Here is a 16661-nt window from a genome sequence, read left to right as displayed (position 1 = left end):
GGTCTTGCCACGATGTAACACCGGTTTCCGTCAGCTCGCCGAGGTGAAGCGTAGTCGGTCTTGGGTAGCACTTGGTTGGGTGACCGCCCAAGTCACCGAGCGCTGTTGTCGAGCGGGGTGCATTCAGCCCTTGTTATGCCGATTGAGTAGCTAGAAGTAGCCGCTCCGGTCGCGAAAGCTGACAACGGCCGGGAGAGCGGTGTGCTGACCACATACCGCCCATTCCGCATCCAGAGGCCTGTCCGGACGGAGTTGAGTTACGAATTATGGTGCAATTCTCACATCCATTTGGGATGCCCTTAATACTTCCACTTAAGCTTCAGCTCAACACAAAGAATTTCAATCATACTAATATTCAACATTCATAAGACATACAGTATACACGCAACGCGCTGCTCATTTCCAAATTATTATCAGCTTGAAACATTTTTACAGTTACGATAATTTGAAAATTACACGTTATTCATTACCAAGGAGAAGTTGCTGTCCCTACACCGAACCCATAATTACAATGCTTCAGCGCATGTTGGATGCGTTCACCTATTGTGGGAACAACAAACACGAGTACAATGAAGGCTTTCACGACCGGATGGTACTGTTGTTGATAATTCTTCCGGGTTATGTGGCCGTGATCCATGGAATTCTTCTATTCCTAACGTTTCGTCCAATACTACGTTGGATATCGGCAGGACTCAGCAGGACCAGCCATACCTCTGAAGATCTCCAACGTAGTATTGGTTCAAATGGTTCAAATGGCTCTGAGCACTATGGGACTTAACATCTATGGTCATTAGTCCCCTAGAACTTAGAACTACTTAAACCTAACTAACCTAAGGACATCACACAACACCCAGTCATCACGAGGCAGAGAAAATCCCTGACCCCGCCGGGAATCGAACCCGGGCGTGGGAAGCGAGAACGCTACCGCACGACCACGAGCTGCGGACCAACGTAGTATTGGACGAAACGTTAGGAATAGAAGAATTCCATGGACCACGACCATATAACCAGGAAGAATTATCATCAACATACACGAGTGGCAATAAGACAGTGATTCATCTTATTCCTGGTCATCTAATGAAATCATCCGTCACTAGTGCTTTACTGAAAGTTAATCTATAGAAGTTTGCACCTAAAAACTGTGACCGGAATCTTCACAGAATAATACTGCAGTGAACAGTACATTCAGAACTCCAATTTATTTCCGCTGAGCTTTGCGCGTTTCTTTCAAGGGTCGCCTCCGTACGTGTCACAGATTCCCCACCGATTACCTATCGATTTTCCAACCGCAGTACTGCGTGCTGGACAGATGCAGCCCACGTGGCCGCCGCAGGTAACACGGAGGGGCAATTAAATGTCGCTGGGCAGAGCAACCCGACACGATGCAATTACGTCCAACTGCTCCCGACAGAAGCCAGTTGTGTCGCGGTCAGAACAAAGAAGCGCTTATCCCATTTCACCGTACGCCACAGTACAGTGCAGACCTTTCGTACTGTGCTTTGATGTTATTTGTTCCTTCCGTAAAACTGTTATCAGTTCTAATTTTACGACTGAAAAAGGTTTACCGTAAATATAAGTACGAAGATGAGATGTCAGTAAGCGTGTAATCAAGGTATTAGTCCTCGCTGCACCCCTAGGAGTGGATCTTCATCTATACGTCTCTCATCTACTTCGTAGAACGGCACCATGATGTAAAAAAGGAATGTATTAACTACAGGGCTAATCGGTGGAAAACTAAATTGATACAAATTATGTGGCTTCTTGAGAAAAAAAAACAACAACCAATTGTACAAAGGAATTTCATTTCTATACTGGCTTCACGTACCAAGTGCCCTTTTTCAGAAGAATAGAATTATCGCATTTTTGGCAAGCGTCAAAAATTAGCAGTTTTATGCAGTATAGTACTGTAGTCATATGGATCATAGCACATATACAAATACGGTATAAATACACCAAACAACAAGTGCAGATATAATGCAAGCATTCTACTCTTCTGAAGAAGGGCACTATATGTCTGAAACCCAGTGGCGATTCGGGAGTATACTTTCTGGGTGTTTACAAATGTTTAGATTAAGAGAAGGGAGTGTGAAATTAATACCTCCTGCTGTTACGCTTATCAACAAATTTATACAACTACAGCCACTGCCAATAATAATAAATTAATATTAATAATAATATGCACAACTTGTCCGACAAACGTTTTGTACATAATTAAATTCAGTTTAAGGCAATAGCGAAATAGTTATCATGCTTTTTCGGACGAATGTACAAGATCCATAAGAGATGTATTAGTTCACGAATTTACTTCCGGACTGAAAATGAGATATTCTTATGCTGCACCCACACAACCTCAACTTGTGCTAACTGTACACTTCTTTCTTAACCCTTTCAGACCCGAATTTTTTGTAGAGGAAGGAAAATTTCTTTAAATACTGTAATGGAATTGGATGAGTTTTTAATGATTTTAGAAGCAACATTTATAAAAAGATATGTTACGATTTTCGAAAAAATTTTTGTACGCATTTGTGTACGGTGGGTCTCAATCAACATTGAAATCATAGCAGACAAAACTAATTTATTTTAACATTAAACATAAATTTGAAATCATTTACACACAAAATACATGCAAAATTTACCATAGTTTTAATTAAAAATGAAATGAGTCAGGAATTATGTTCATTATGTGGTTCTAATTTACATGAAATGAACGGAAACAGTAGGAGGCCTCATCATCTTTGAACAGGTGTATCTGGAGGTGTGGCAGATGGTCGGCCTCGTTTTCTATTCGAGGTATCCTGTTACGGATGGCACTATATATAGGCCGAACTTTATAAAACTTGTCTTTATTGTCTGCTGGTATAGCCATGTTGTTAACAAGATGTAAATTTGTCCTGAGTTGGAAGAATGTACTTCTGGGACTCTAGGAAATTTTAGAGTTCCCATAATTATATGAAGCCCAAACAAGATTTGGAGTTCCGCTGGTGTAGTTTGTTTGAAATTGCTAATAGTTCCACTCTGCAAGGCATATAGGTTTGTCAGATCAGCCATAGTACTGAACAGATCATTGGTAATGTACTTGCTGAAAGAAGTTGAAGGAGAAAGTATTTCCTGTTCTTCAATACATTGTTCCCATTCGTAATATGAATCCAGTATAGAGAGAGACAATGACGCCACTTGATGTCTTTTTTTCTGACAAAATGTATTTTACATCACTGAGCTCATTGCTGGTAAGTGGATCACTGTCTTGAACATCACTATCATTATTGTCTTTGTCACTGCACACACCACTTTCATTATTTGCAGTTGACTCATCATTGGTTTCTCCCCTGTTTAGTTTGTCAGCCCCCACTCTGACTTCCTTCTCTCTTGAAGTACAGTAGGATTCTACATCAGGAAATGATTCTTCATCTGATGATAAATCGATATCTGATACCTCTCCATTCAGCAGCGTCTCTAAAATGGCATCTGCATCTCGCTCAATGTTGAAATAGTGTTTCTTCTACATGATCAACAGAACTGAAATATTCACAAATAATAATATCAGTAGTGGTATTTCCCTAAAATAATAGTTTACAGTAGACCTAACGACATTGTCATCAACTGGAGCTTCAATGGTATGTCTATTTTCCTAATTGTTGCTCATAACAATACCTAGTAATACAACATACGTCATATGTTTTGCATAAATCCCAGTCAACACTCATACAATCGTCAGGATAAAAAGAAACTGTTCCAACAAGCACTTCATATGAAGGAAACACAAGATACTCAAAGTTATGTAAAACATTGTTTTTGAGACCTCATGGCTACAATTGTGCACACAGAAAAACAGCGCTTCTTTTTGTTGACTAAAACAAATGATTTTGAAATATTGATTGTTGTAATAAATAAATCGAACATTCTACAATGTTCATGCAAAACAACAATACTGGTACTCAACTATACTGTGGGTTATAGCTTACCAAAGACTACCAGGTACTTTCAAGGTCACAAACTGCTCTGCACTGCTACATTTATCTGTTGATATGTTTATAGCGCTGCACAACAGATGACAGCACTTGTGCATGGTGAAAAGAATGAACATTCACAAATGTGTACATCAGCTCCAAATTGAGGAAAAATATTTCTATTGCAGTTAAGACGTCGTGAAAATTAATGTACACAATTGTAACAACAGGGTCTGAAAGGGTTAAACGTTCGCTTGTAATCATTCTTATCTGAGTTCGTCACTCCTCAATCAAAGGATCTGTTCTCGGAGGCCCTAGTTCATTTTCTGCTAACTTTTCCTGGTAATTTACTTTTCTGTTCCCAGAATGAGATTTTCACTCTGCAGTGGATTGTGCGCTGATATGAAACTTCCTGCCAGATGAAAGCTTTGTGCCGGTATGAGACTCGAACATGGGACCTTTGCCTTTCACGGGCAAGTGCTCTAGCGACTGAGCTATCCAAGCACGACTTACGACCCGTCCTCACAGCTTTACTTTTCTGTTAGTATTTAAAATACTTATATTCAACATAGTTCACGTTTACACTGCACACGAAAGCCGATTTCCGTACAGTAAACAACTAACTCCAAACACGAAGTGCCGTATGTGGTAACGATTAAACTCTAGTAATAATGTCTACCAACATAGTCACTTGACTAGAATACAAATGAGGAGCCGAAATGCATAAGGGCCTGAAGCACATTGCCTTCGATCCCACATTTAAGTGAATATCTGAGAAACTAGTGATACAGCTTTTCATTTGTTTTTATATGTGCAGTGTGGTTCTAAAGCACAGATAAACCTGACTCACTGTAACATTACGAGTCAAGATAGCTGTAACGGAACTTGAATAGCGTAAAGTTATCGTTAAAAACGCACGCCGCGCGATTTGTTACGATTTGGTCGGTCATAATAATAGTAACATGCTTTTGAATACAATTAAAATATAACGGCGATACCTGTTTAGTGTTATTGGAAATAATATGTAGTAAATTAATGAGTAAGGTAGCCGATCCTATAAGAAGAGGTAAAATTGGGCATATTAAGGTGTTTTGCTTTATATCGACTAAGCCGATGATACGATGTCTTTTTTTTTTCGTTTACTCTTAGAAACAAACATTTGTGCGTTGTGAAAAAATATAGGGGCGAGTTTTAAATAGCTACGGTATACAATCAGACTAAAAAAAGGACATTCAGTTACGCGAAATAGCGGATAGCGAAGTGTGGTCATTAAACTGAGTACACCTACATGGCGGTCAATTCCGGGATAAGTCTATTCGCATCTCACGAGACCTTTTTTTTTTAATTATATCGCGGAGAGCGGGCTTCAATTTATAAAAAGGAGAAAAGCTGTATCATTTTCATTGACTGTTGGTGTCAAGCAACCAAAACTGTTCATCAAAGGCTTTCGGTGAATGAGTGGTGAATGCGAAATGAAACTGTGAACGAAGTTATGTTAAATAAAGCAGAAGAGACAAGACAGTTTGGTGGTATCTGTTATTATTCCATAAACTGTAACATTTCTTCTCGTTGTACGAATCCTTTATACACGATCGTTATGACAATTTGCTTTGAAGGGATCTCGTTACGAGTTAAGTTTTGGGACCTGGTCAAGAGGGGATAGTTCGTAGATCCTAACTACTGCAGCTATTCTGGAATCAGGTGCTACCGTGACCGTTGTGTGTTGTCAATGGCTTAAGGTCATCATATCTCATGCTCTAAGATCGACGCGCCTTTCCTCTTGGTATAACGGTGTCACACGGTAACAACGACAACGCCGACGACGAAGGAAGATACGGTAGATCACCATAAGATCAACAGATTTCAGAAGCATAAATAAGTGCTACAGTCTCACAATCAACGGTGATGTGCTTTAGGCCCTTATGACTCTCAGCACCTACAATGAGTCACTGTGTGATAAAATTCATGGCTTAACGTATCTGAGGGTGTGCTATCATCTCACAGTATTTATGCCGAGCGAACGGGGTGTGTGTATTGTCCTTAGCGTACGTTAGTTTAAGTCAGATTAAGTAGTGTGTAAGCCTATGGACCGACGACTTCAGCGGTTTGTTCCCATAGGAACTTACTACAAATTTCCAAAATTTAACATTTCACAGTCCACCTGAAAGTTTAATTATGCTAATAATGTTGAGAAAGTTTGTGTTTCGAAAGACTGACTGTGCCAGACTTTGATCTAAGTAATTTGCCTTAATTTTGTAAATAATGAAAATCCTGTAAAAACAAGTATAAACTTTGACTGACTTGGAAAGCTATTACGTACTCGTAAAACAACAGAATCTGAAATTAATGGGCTTCGCAGTAAAACTAACGCTGTGTTAATTGAATTTACAGTGTCAGCTTTTAACAGTAGTCTGATGCAACAACATGTTTACGCGAACCATCTACTTGCTACACTAACATGCGATTACTGAATCAACTAAACGTAACTTGTCCATTACAAAAAACTACCATTACTCTTGTATTAGTACAGGCAACACTCATTTAATTACTTTTAAATATGTAGATTTACTGACAATACTGCCATAACAACCTTTATTTACTTCCACTTTGTTACATTAACCTGTGACTCACTACTCTGTGCTTCATTCAGTGAATTTAGCAGCATTCATATTCTGTGTTAGTTAATTACGTGTGATTGATCACTATTTCCACAAGGTTCAAGAATCAGTCTTATTGTACTGTAAATATGGCAATGTAAAAAGCCACTGTCACTGTTTACTGTTTTATTAACTCATTACTGTGAATCTGAATAGCTGTTTCCATGGAAATAATAACTCCTCACTTTACTGTTTCAGAAACAAGGCATTGTCCTGCTGCTTGGCTGAAGCCTTTAGTATTTGTATCACTCTCGAACAAAGGATGTTAACATAACCACATTTAAAATGCACACTGTTGCATTATATGTGAAACAGTATTAAAATCACATCTTTTAAAGTTAGTTCAGCAATCTTTCAAATTCTTTCATATGCACACACCTAACAAAAATGAAAGGTGTGTTCTCGTGATTGTTAATCATTGAGAAATGGAATTTGAGTATAATTTATATTGTTGAAACATGGAAAAAGATTTTCTCTTGGGATCACAAACTGCAGCATTATACACACAATTAATTGTTCGGTATTACATTTTTATAGTAGTGGTCGACAAAATATAAACTTAAATGTGGTGGTCGCTCTTAATGGTGGTTTCATGTAATAAAGATCACGTACGAGTAAGCGCGTTATCCTCTTGAAAAACTGTTATGTCCCTTAACACTCCTCTTGTTGTACAAGATGTAGTAAATTTATTGATTGCTGGAAATTAGTATTTAGCTTACAAAATGTCCACAACGCCTCAATCTAATATTCTTTTTGCCTCAGGTTGTAGATTAGTCACACCTTTACGATAGCACAAGCCATAGCACTTATCACCAGGAAAGTTAACTCTAGATACGAAATAAAATAACAGAGCCCAGAAAAGTCTTTTACCGAAATAATACAACTCGCTACCTATCACATTTTCAATGGTGAGATTATGACTTGCTTACAACTTAGACTCACGACCGCAATCTGTGGGTCTGACTTTATTGATGGCATACTATGCTCTCTAATAGGTGCTAACTGTTTGCGCTTCCCACGTCCCCATATCAGAGACACATTACAATCGCTATTATTCAGGTTGAGATTATTGAACAATCTTTACACTACCATTTTCTTTAATTTATAGCTATACAATTTCTGTTGCTGTAAAAACCACAGCATACACTTATACATAACTTTAATTTACGTAAAATAATCTGATCAAAAAAATTTTACAAGTACACAGAAGAAAAATTGGAATATAACTTTAAATTTTCCTAACGATGAATTAGTATAGATCGGTTACATTCTATACATAAAACGTGCTTATGTTTCCCCAAAAAACTACAAAATATTGAACCAACACTGTTCCATAAATTCAGCCCGACAAACCACCAACAAGTTTATCTTATAAACAAGGTAATTGTTCAGGATTAGTAGGTGCATCATGTATCTGTATCCACGCTGCCGAACACGTTATCACACACTAACACTAACACGAGCGGCTCATAGGCCGCACAGTTCTTACCCTCACGACGAACACCGACAAAAGATCGTGAACTTCCACTGTTTACGACCATCACAACTTGGTCATGTGACCAATACTTGACTCATACCAGCGTTTACCTCCTAGACCACGAAAGGAAATTATTTACAATTTTTAAAAATATTTTACAAAAAACACAGATGATAAATCTTTAGGCTACTTTATCATTTCATTATTATACAAACTAACAGATGAATTCTACATCCAGCTGAAACTGCCATTTATATACTACTTTTCACGCTATGAATCAGAACAGTAAGAAACTAGCAAAATTCGTAGTTTAATTCTTTATGCTAGTAGGTTACTGCTCTTGTCAAATGACGATTACATAAAGATAATTATGTAACTGTTTATGCTGAGGCTAATCTTTAAGTGTGATTGTAGGGGACTACTTCTCTTGATGTAACCCTTATATTATGATTTTTTTTTGTTTAGTGGAAAGTACGTAGTCACAAGAAATCTTATCATAAACCACATATCTAAGCTTTAATAACGTAACTAATGTGTGTAGTATATGGTTGGTGGAGACATTATTAGACTTTTTATTTACTTTCTGTGGCTTTCTGTGTTCTTTAGTGAATACATAATTTCGCTATAGACACGCTCAGAATCACACATTTTTATTATGCCATCTGCTAACCTGACCCAGACTGTATATTTATTTAACGATGCGTGGTTACCTGTAAGCGGTTTCACAGCCAGCTGTGGATCGCTCGCCAGCTATATGTTACTCAACCTCGCTTTCACATTTTATGGTTGATATACAGTATGCATATAAACGCACACGCTGTAGCGTTATAATAGAACGAAAAAATATGCATTTTTTCTCAATAAAGTTACTGAGGGTAATATTACCTCATTTTGTCGTATATTAAAGGCTAAATTAGGAATATAGCAAAATAAGAAATGAAATATTTACTAAAAATAGTTCACTAATATACCGAGGCATACAATTTAGTAATGAGCCCAGTTATTCAATTGTTAAAAAGAAAATAGCTGTTATTTGCTTAAAAACATAAAATACTTCAGTAAATAAGAGAGACTGTATAAAAACATTCATTCAGTCTCAATTTAACATAACTTTCAGCACAGAAAGACAATAGTTACCTTCTAGCAAAACAGATGACACTGTAACCAGCCGTTCCTCAATGCTACTTACAGTAAACTTTCCTACCTTGTATATCCTCATGATGTATCACTCAAACACTGTCAGTTCATTTATATTTACGAATGTGATGTGACATATGTAGTTGCGTCGTAGTACTACCGGATGTTGAAGATGCAATTATTGTGCTCCACTGACGATTGTGGTGGACTTTAAGAATCCTCTTTCATCTGATCCTCTGCACTCCAGCGACCGTTTCAAGCGTCGTTTCCCGTCTTTAGTATCTGATTTTCTCTGGGACGGGAAATATGAACAAAAGAATGATTACCGGGACTGATTCCGAAGATGTTATCATCAACATCGTGGAAATAAACAGCTCACGGACCGCAGCACAGAAAAATCAAAACATAATCCACAAACCTTGGAGGAAATGGTAATTTATCATACGGACACGACAGAAACTGCGTTTTCGTATGTTATCGATGATCAAGCTGAAAGTATAGCGCGATGAGTATCTGGAAAAAGCGAAAAGCTGGAAAAGTTTGAAGGTGATCCAGAATGACGATTTTAGTAGGCACATGAGCACGAGAAACAAAAACGCACCATTTACACTACCTGTATTTGGACACCAGTTAGTGATCTTTAACTTGCGATGTTTCCACCTTTCGCCCATACGATGGTTTAAAGTCTTCAGTGGATACTTTAAATGAATTGTTTGAATGTCTATTGGAGAACGGCAGCCCATTCGTCCTTAAAAGCCGAAACTAGGGCAGGTAGCGATGGCGGGTGCTGGGGTCTGCAGTGAATTGACGTTCTGGCTCATCGTAAATGTGTTCCATTGTACGCGGTACGGAATGCAGTGAAGTGTGTTCATATCCTTCCGTTTTTCAAGCGCAATAAGAAGCTCACATAGCGAGAAACACTCCCTCACTGCAACACCACCTACTACGTACTTCACTGGTGGTACAACACATGATGGCAGATAACGTTCTCCAAAACGCTAACTCTGCTATCGGATTTCCACAGGGCATAAAGCGATTCATCGTTCCAAATCACTCGTCTCCAGTCGTGAGCTGTCCAGTGGCATCGGACTTCACACTACTTCAAGCATCGCCTACCACTGATCACAGAAACGTATGCTGCCTCGACTGCTGGTGGTACTTTGGAATTCACGATTAGCTATTTCCGATGATTTCATGCCATTTTGACAGCCACCCTCAGCAGTGTTCCACGGTGTCTGTCCCTCAGTAAACCAGATCTTCCTGGTTTTGGTTTTGTTTTGTGTTCCTTTCCACTTCAGAATCACAGCAGTCGAACTGGGCAGCTTAGAACCGTTTAAATGTAACTGATGGATTTGTTACTCAGTTGGCATCCAATGTCGTTACTCAGACTTTTAACAGGTGATCACATTAATGTAATTGGACAGTGTATCGTAGTTCCAATAAAACGGTCGGTAAATGTACAAGACTTTGTACACAAATAATAAAATATTATAGCCCTTCTCAATTATAAATAGCGCGAAAAACAAATTAATGCTAAAAATAGCCCTTCTCAATGATAAATAGAGCGAAAAACAAATTAATGCTAAAAATAAACCGCGTTTCCCTAGAAACGAGTTGTTTGTGAGTGTGTGTGTGTGTGTGTGTGTGTGTGTGTGTGTGGTGTAGTTATTCGTTACAATAGGGTGTATATGTAGCGACACTAAAACTGATAGTTATTTGTTACAATAAGACAGTACATTTATATGCTGTTATTTTGAGAATTGAAGCTCTTAACCAACTGGCACGTTACATATCACAGACTTTGCAGACATTAACCAAGAAATTTTAGAGTAAATATCATTGATAAAATAGATAATACTTTGCTTCCGCTAAAAAAAATAGAAATTGTTACATACAGAAACAATATCTTCACAACTTACAGTGCTGGAGTACATGAGATGGTGCGAAATAAAGCCAAATAATTATTCGAAAGGAAGAAGTTTATGAACGTTCTCTCTTAGATCTGCTTGCACTGTTCACTGAAGTTACGAATATCCAGTGTACTTTATTCATCTACATTTTAAATATCCAAAAATTCTACCATGGAGAAGTAGGCAATAACTTTCACTCCATTAAACGAGATGGCATTATAGCTCATTGGTTTCGCTTTCATAACGACAAAGGTTCAAATCCCTCACAGATCATTCAGATTTACGTTTTCTTTGATTTACGAAACTCGTTTGACGTAAATTCTGGAATGATTCCTTGTCGTATTGGAGTTTGTGCTCTGTCTCTCATGACGAAGTCGTTGTTCTTTCGAAAAGCTGTGATTAGTTTTCCTTTTGTTCCACTGTTCCTGGAAATGTGCCTACCTTTACAATATAATTACTCTCATGGTGTGTGCTGCAATTATTTCACAGTGGCATACACCAACATTGGAACACTTGTAAAATAGTCTGTACAGTTAGTTATTTTGCTGGTTACCTAGAGATGTTTTCAGTGGCTGAGAAAAGAAATAAATTTCGACGGTTGCTATCTTTGAACAATATATGTAAAAGGCTGTCATACATCTGATCTTTGTATGTGCACAGCAAGCGTATTAATGTGTGCAAACTTAGTTTACCACCTAGCGTGCAAATGGAGAAAGCATCTGAACTGTCTTCTCAATCCCAGGGTGTCAAACAGTCATTCTAAATAAATATGACCCTGGCCCTGTAAGGCAGCTAATTTCAGGTGTGAATCATAATAAAAATCATTAGAAATGCTGTCACGTACCTAGAATTCATGAATTAATAAAAGTGAAAGTTTGGGGTCTATTCTAGAAAGACAACATGGCTATCCCCTTTTTTGTTCTACATATAATTTATCGATCGTTTGCTTTCAGGAGTCAAGTGATAAAAAACAATCATGCTCAATTACTTTTGACACTCAATAAAAAAATATTTAATTCTTGGACATTTTGAAATGACAAGTATTAAAATCGTTCTCTCTACACATGAAAATTTTTTGCCACAGGAAAGAATGATTATTAAAAATCCTCTTTATTCATTTAATTCTATACTGTCATAGCTGGTCAATGCACTCAGTTGGTGAAGAATAAATTTACTTTTTGAACCAATGAAAAAACTCTCATGTATTCAGTGTGAGGGTAGGTTAGTATCCTAGCTTTTGATACACAATGGGCAAAGTGTACACAACTTGGGGTGAGCAAAATTTAGACTCAACATTTACTGTGGCCTAATGCGCAAGGGTACTTTACCATTTGGCATCTGCCATGGCGTTGTCTCCATGCTGGATCTGAAACGCTAATTCCCTACTCTGGCCTTGACAGAATTCACTCAGTCACAACTTTCCTGCATTCTGTAGAATGGTAATCTTTCCCTAGTCGAAATAATGGCTACTGAACACCCACTATGGGGTGGAGCGAAGTGCACAATTTCTTTGCCCAAAAACATTCCCACAGGAATAATTAACTATCACTTTGCTATCTGTCGCCACAATACATGAAGCTTATCATCCTCACTTCGCAGAAAGCAAAGCTCTCAGCTCCCTCGCTTATTTCCACACACTCATGCAGTCCAACGCGAGACGAGAGAGAGAGAGAGATAGAAATTTTAGGTCTTAAAATGCTATTATATAATGGGGATCTCCCCACTGTGTTGTATCTGCATCGCCAAGTATAGCTTCAACCAATCACCGTCTCACTAGAGGTGAACATATTTTTATTTTTCTTACTGGGTCACAGCCTAGCCCTGTTAATGACATGCACCCACTTACCCTCAGTCTCAGCCTTATTTACGTTAAAAGGAATAATGTATTGTTCTGGCCTTATCCCTTCTGTGCTGAATCTCGCTTTTCTCTTGCTAAATGGGACTTTTATGATATCATTAATCACCTGCTCGGTTCATCTCCAAAATGCATTTCTCTTTAACTTGTTTGTTCATGCCAGTCCATATTGGTAGAGATATTTTTGTTAGTTTTCAGTACATGAGGTTAACTGAACTGCAATTGCCCTTTGTTGATATAATATAATTATTATTTTCTGAGGATCTCATACTGTATCGTCCTGTTATGGATCAAGCTCATGTAAGGTCTGTAAAATCTGGATGCCTTACACATGCTATCCCTTCTGCATTAATTTTGTGCTGCTGTGATCAATGGTTTGAGGCATTGCTCATTGCAGGGCAAAATTATAAATTCAAATAATGTAAGCATTGTACAGCTACTTGTCTATCTTATGCTAGATGATGTCGTTTTAACATTATATTTTTATTTGAAATGTATTGCTTTACATGGCATTTTTTATTTAGATGATTATTATGTGGCTTTACAGTCCTCTATAGATAGTTATTTCACTAATCGTTCAACATTTATTTTAGTACGTGTGAGTGAATTCTATTGAAACGGTTCATTCACCCTTTAGATTCTATCTTTACAATAACTTCAGGCATTCCACAATTCTCAGACTTTCACGATATTAGTGATTGTGAAAGATGAGTGAAGTTAAGGAAGTGTTTGTTTCTCTTATATCTACTCTCAACACATAAATGCTACATCACTATTGAAAATTGTCATCTTAAACAGACCTTTAAGTACTTAAATGTACATTATATATTTAAAATAGTTAATATTTTGCATATTTCCATATACATTAACACAAACTTTATATTCATTGACATTATTTATCATTAAAAAAATATATCTCCAAAATATTTACAATACACAAATTCTTATTAACATATATTTAGATTGAATGGACATTTACAAATCACACATGAAATACAAATATAAAACAAGGCACTTTTAAGAATATACTCTAACAATTTACAAATAGAATTACAGAATACAAATGAAACACATAAAGTACAAATTCTCAATGGTAATTGTGCGACTGAATATTTACAGGCATCTCAGCTCCTTTCTGGAATGATTATCTTTTGCACTCTTTAAATTATTACTATAAATTTGTCACACACATCACTTTCTTTCTTAACACACTTTACACTTTAAAATTTTGGCTAGGTTTGCTTCCCAAAGCTGCTGTCGATCAGTGGTGGTTGATGCTGGTTGTCAGTTGTAGACTCTGTGTGATGTTGATGACGATTAACGACATTTACAGTTCTGAGTCGACGATTCCATGTTTCATTGTTTTGACAAGAAACTGCTCGTCCAAGCAATGTCATGATGTGACCACATAGGTGGCATAGTCCTTTATTGATGTAGTTGCTATTGATGTTGATGTGTGTAGCCCCTCAATGGTTTCTGCATTTATGCATACTACGTTTGATGGTTTGAGCACCTTTGGTTAGTTTGATAGTTAGAATGAAATAACTGCCATGGTTTTGTTGAATATTGCTTTCTGTTGATTCTATCAAATCTCGTACTGGTTTAAGGTATTGGATTTAGAAAGGAATCTTGCTGTCTTCTGCCCTCATCTTGGAGCCCTTTCTTCTCTTTGTTACTTGCTGTGTCTTCAAGTCTTCTTTCGTGGAACTTGGAAATTTTCGGGCATAGGGATAGAATATGTTATTCAGCGAAAGTTATTCAGAAGGACTACCAGTTCTGAGGTATGATCAAGTCTGAATAGATAATTTCTGAAGTGATATGTCTGTTTTCACTTATCAGCTTTTCCTTCTGGACTATTGAGAGAAATATTCCGAGTTTATTTTTACATGGGGTTGTGCTAACGAGATGTTGCAGACGGTTTGCTATTGTATGTCACTGCTGATGGGTTCACTTGGCTTTCCTCGCAGGTGTGCAGCCTTTGTGTCCCTCGCTGCTACTGGGCTTTCCCATCCTCTCGCTATTGGGGTGAGGTGAGGGACAATATTCTTCAAAATACACCGAGCTTAGTTTCCAAACTATTGTGAAGTGGGAGACAGTAAATTCCTTATTTCTGTCTTTCGTTTGTCGCCAATGCCATATTGTGCAATCGTATAAACTCTCACACTCAGACCGTAGCTGCCCGTTGACTTTCTGCTTCTGTTGTCAACTTGGCTTCCTTCCCCAGTCGATTGTAGTGACGTTGTGTTGCGTGCCTTCTTTGTTTCATTTGTTTTACAATTACTTTTTCGTAATATTACCACTCACAAGTTTCATTATCTAAATTCACTATGAGCCTTACATTTGAACATGTACATGAATAATACAAAATGAATGTTTTTTTTTCAGTACTTAACATAAGAAATTGTAATATTTCTGACACATTAATTTACTTCATTTTATAACAGTTTCTTTACTTCTTGAATGAGCATGGATTGATGATGTGTAGGTTAGTTAATTAGTCCATTATGCAATTAGTTTTCTTTTATTTTTTCTCTAACCTACTTTGATGAATTAAATGGTTAGTATTATTGTATTTATTTTTTAATATTTGCATATGTTTGTAGCTCGTCCTGTCTGTCCCTTGAGGCTTGCTGGTACCAGAAACATATCTACATTCCTTTGCTGTATCATCTTTGATCCATTTATATTTTAGTTTTCATGGCTGATTGCCGTATGACCACTGCAAGAACTATCATTCATTATAAGGCTTAAGGTGGCTGACGTGATGTAGATCCATATTTTTTCCCATTCTTGGGCTCACCAATTCTACCACATTTGAATGAACCACTTTATTAATTAACATGGGTCCCTTATAAAGTGAATAAAATTTTTGGCAAACCTGTTTTCCTTTATTAGATAATAAGTGAGCTCTAACAAGAACTAACTGTCCCACAGTGAATACCTGTGTGTACGCACCTTTGTCTGCTCTGAGCTTCGTTTTTGCAGCTGCCCATTCAATGTTCTCGAGTGCTAATTTTTTATCTTCTGGTGTGGTGGTCTTCTGGATGGGGGGAACTGTACAACTTCTCTTACCCTGTCCACTGGTCTTTTATTTTTGAACACTATGATTGGTGGTAATCGTTTAGTACTGTGCGGCATTTAGTTAATAATAGTCTGTAAATGATGTAAATTGGCACCCCATGTGGTATATGTCGTGAACTACAGTACAGACGACACCATGTTCCTATATCCTTCATCGTTCGTTCTGCACAATTGGCGCTTAGTTTGTACCTGGATATGAAGATGGGTTTGATTTTATGCCTTTTTAAAGTCACCAACCAATGTTTAGATCTATATTGGGACCCATTATCTGAATTAACCTTTCTACATGCCCTACCTGCTTGAAGAAATCACGTTGTAGTGCCTGACTGATCGTAACACCAGTTGGACGTTTCAAAGGTGTCAAAGTGACATACTTTGATGTTAACTACAAAGATAACGTGTTCCCATTACTTGTCCTTGGTAACGGTCCTATCAAATCTGTTGCTGCTAGATGTTTTAGCTTTCTCGGTATTATGGGTGACAATGGTGGTCTAAAGTAACATGGTTGGCACGTTGGGAATCCTTACATTTTTTTGAGTACTAGCCGAATACGTCTTTCCATGTTTGGGATATGTGAAGTCTCTTTGAGTTTCATAA

This window comes from Schistocerca nitens, chromosome 1 (genome assembly GCF_023898315.1).
Source record: "Schistocerca nitens isolate TAMUIC-IGC-003100 chromosome 1, iqSchNite1.1, whole genome shotgun sequence".
Lineage (NCBI taxonomy): Eukaryota > Metazoa > Arthropoda > Insecta > Orthoptera > Acrididae > Schistocerca > Schistocerca nitens.
This window is presented reverse-complemented; position numbering follows the sequence as displayed.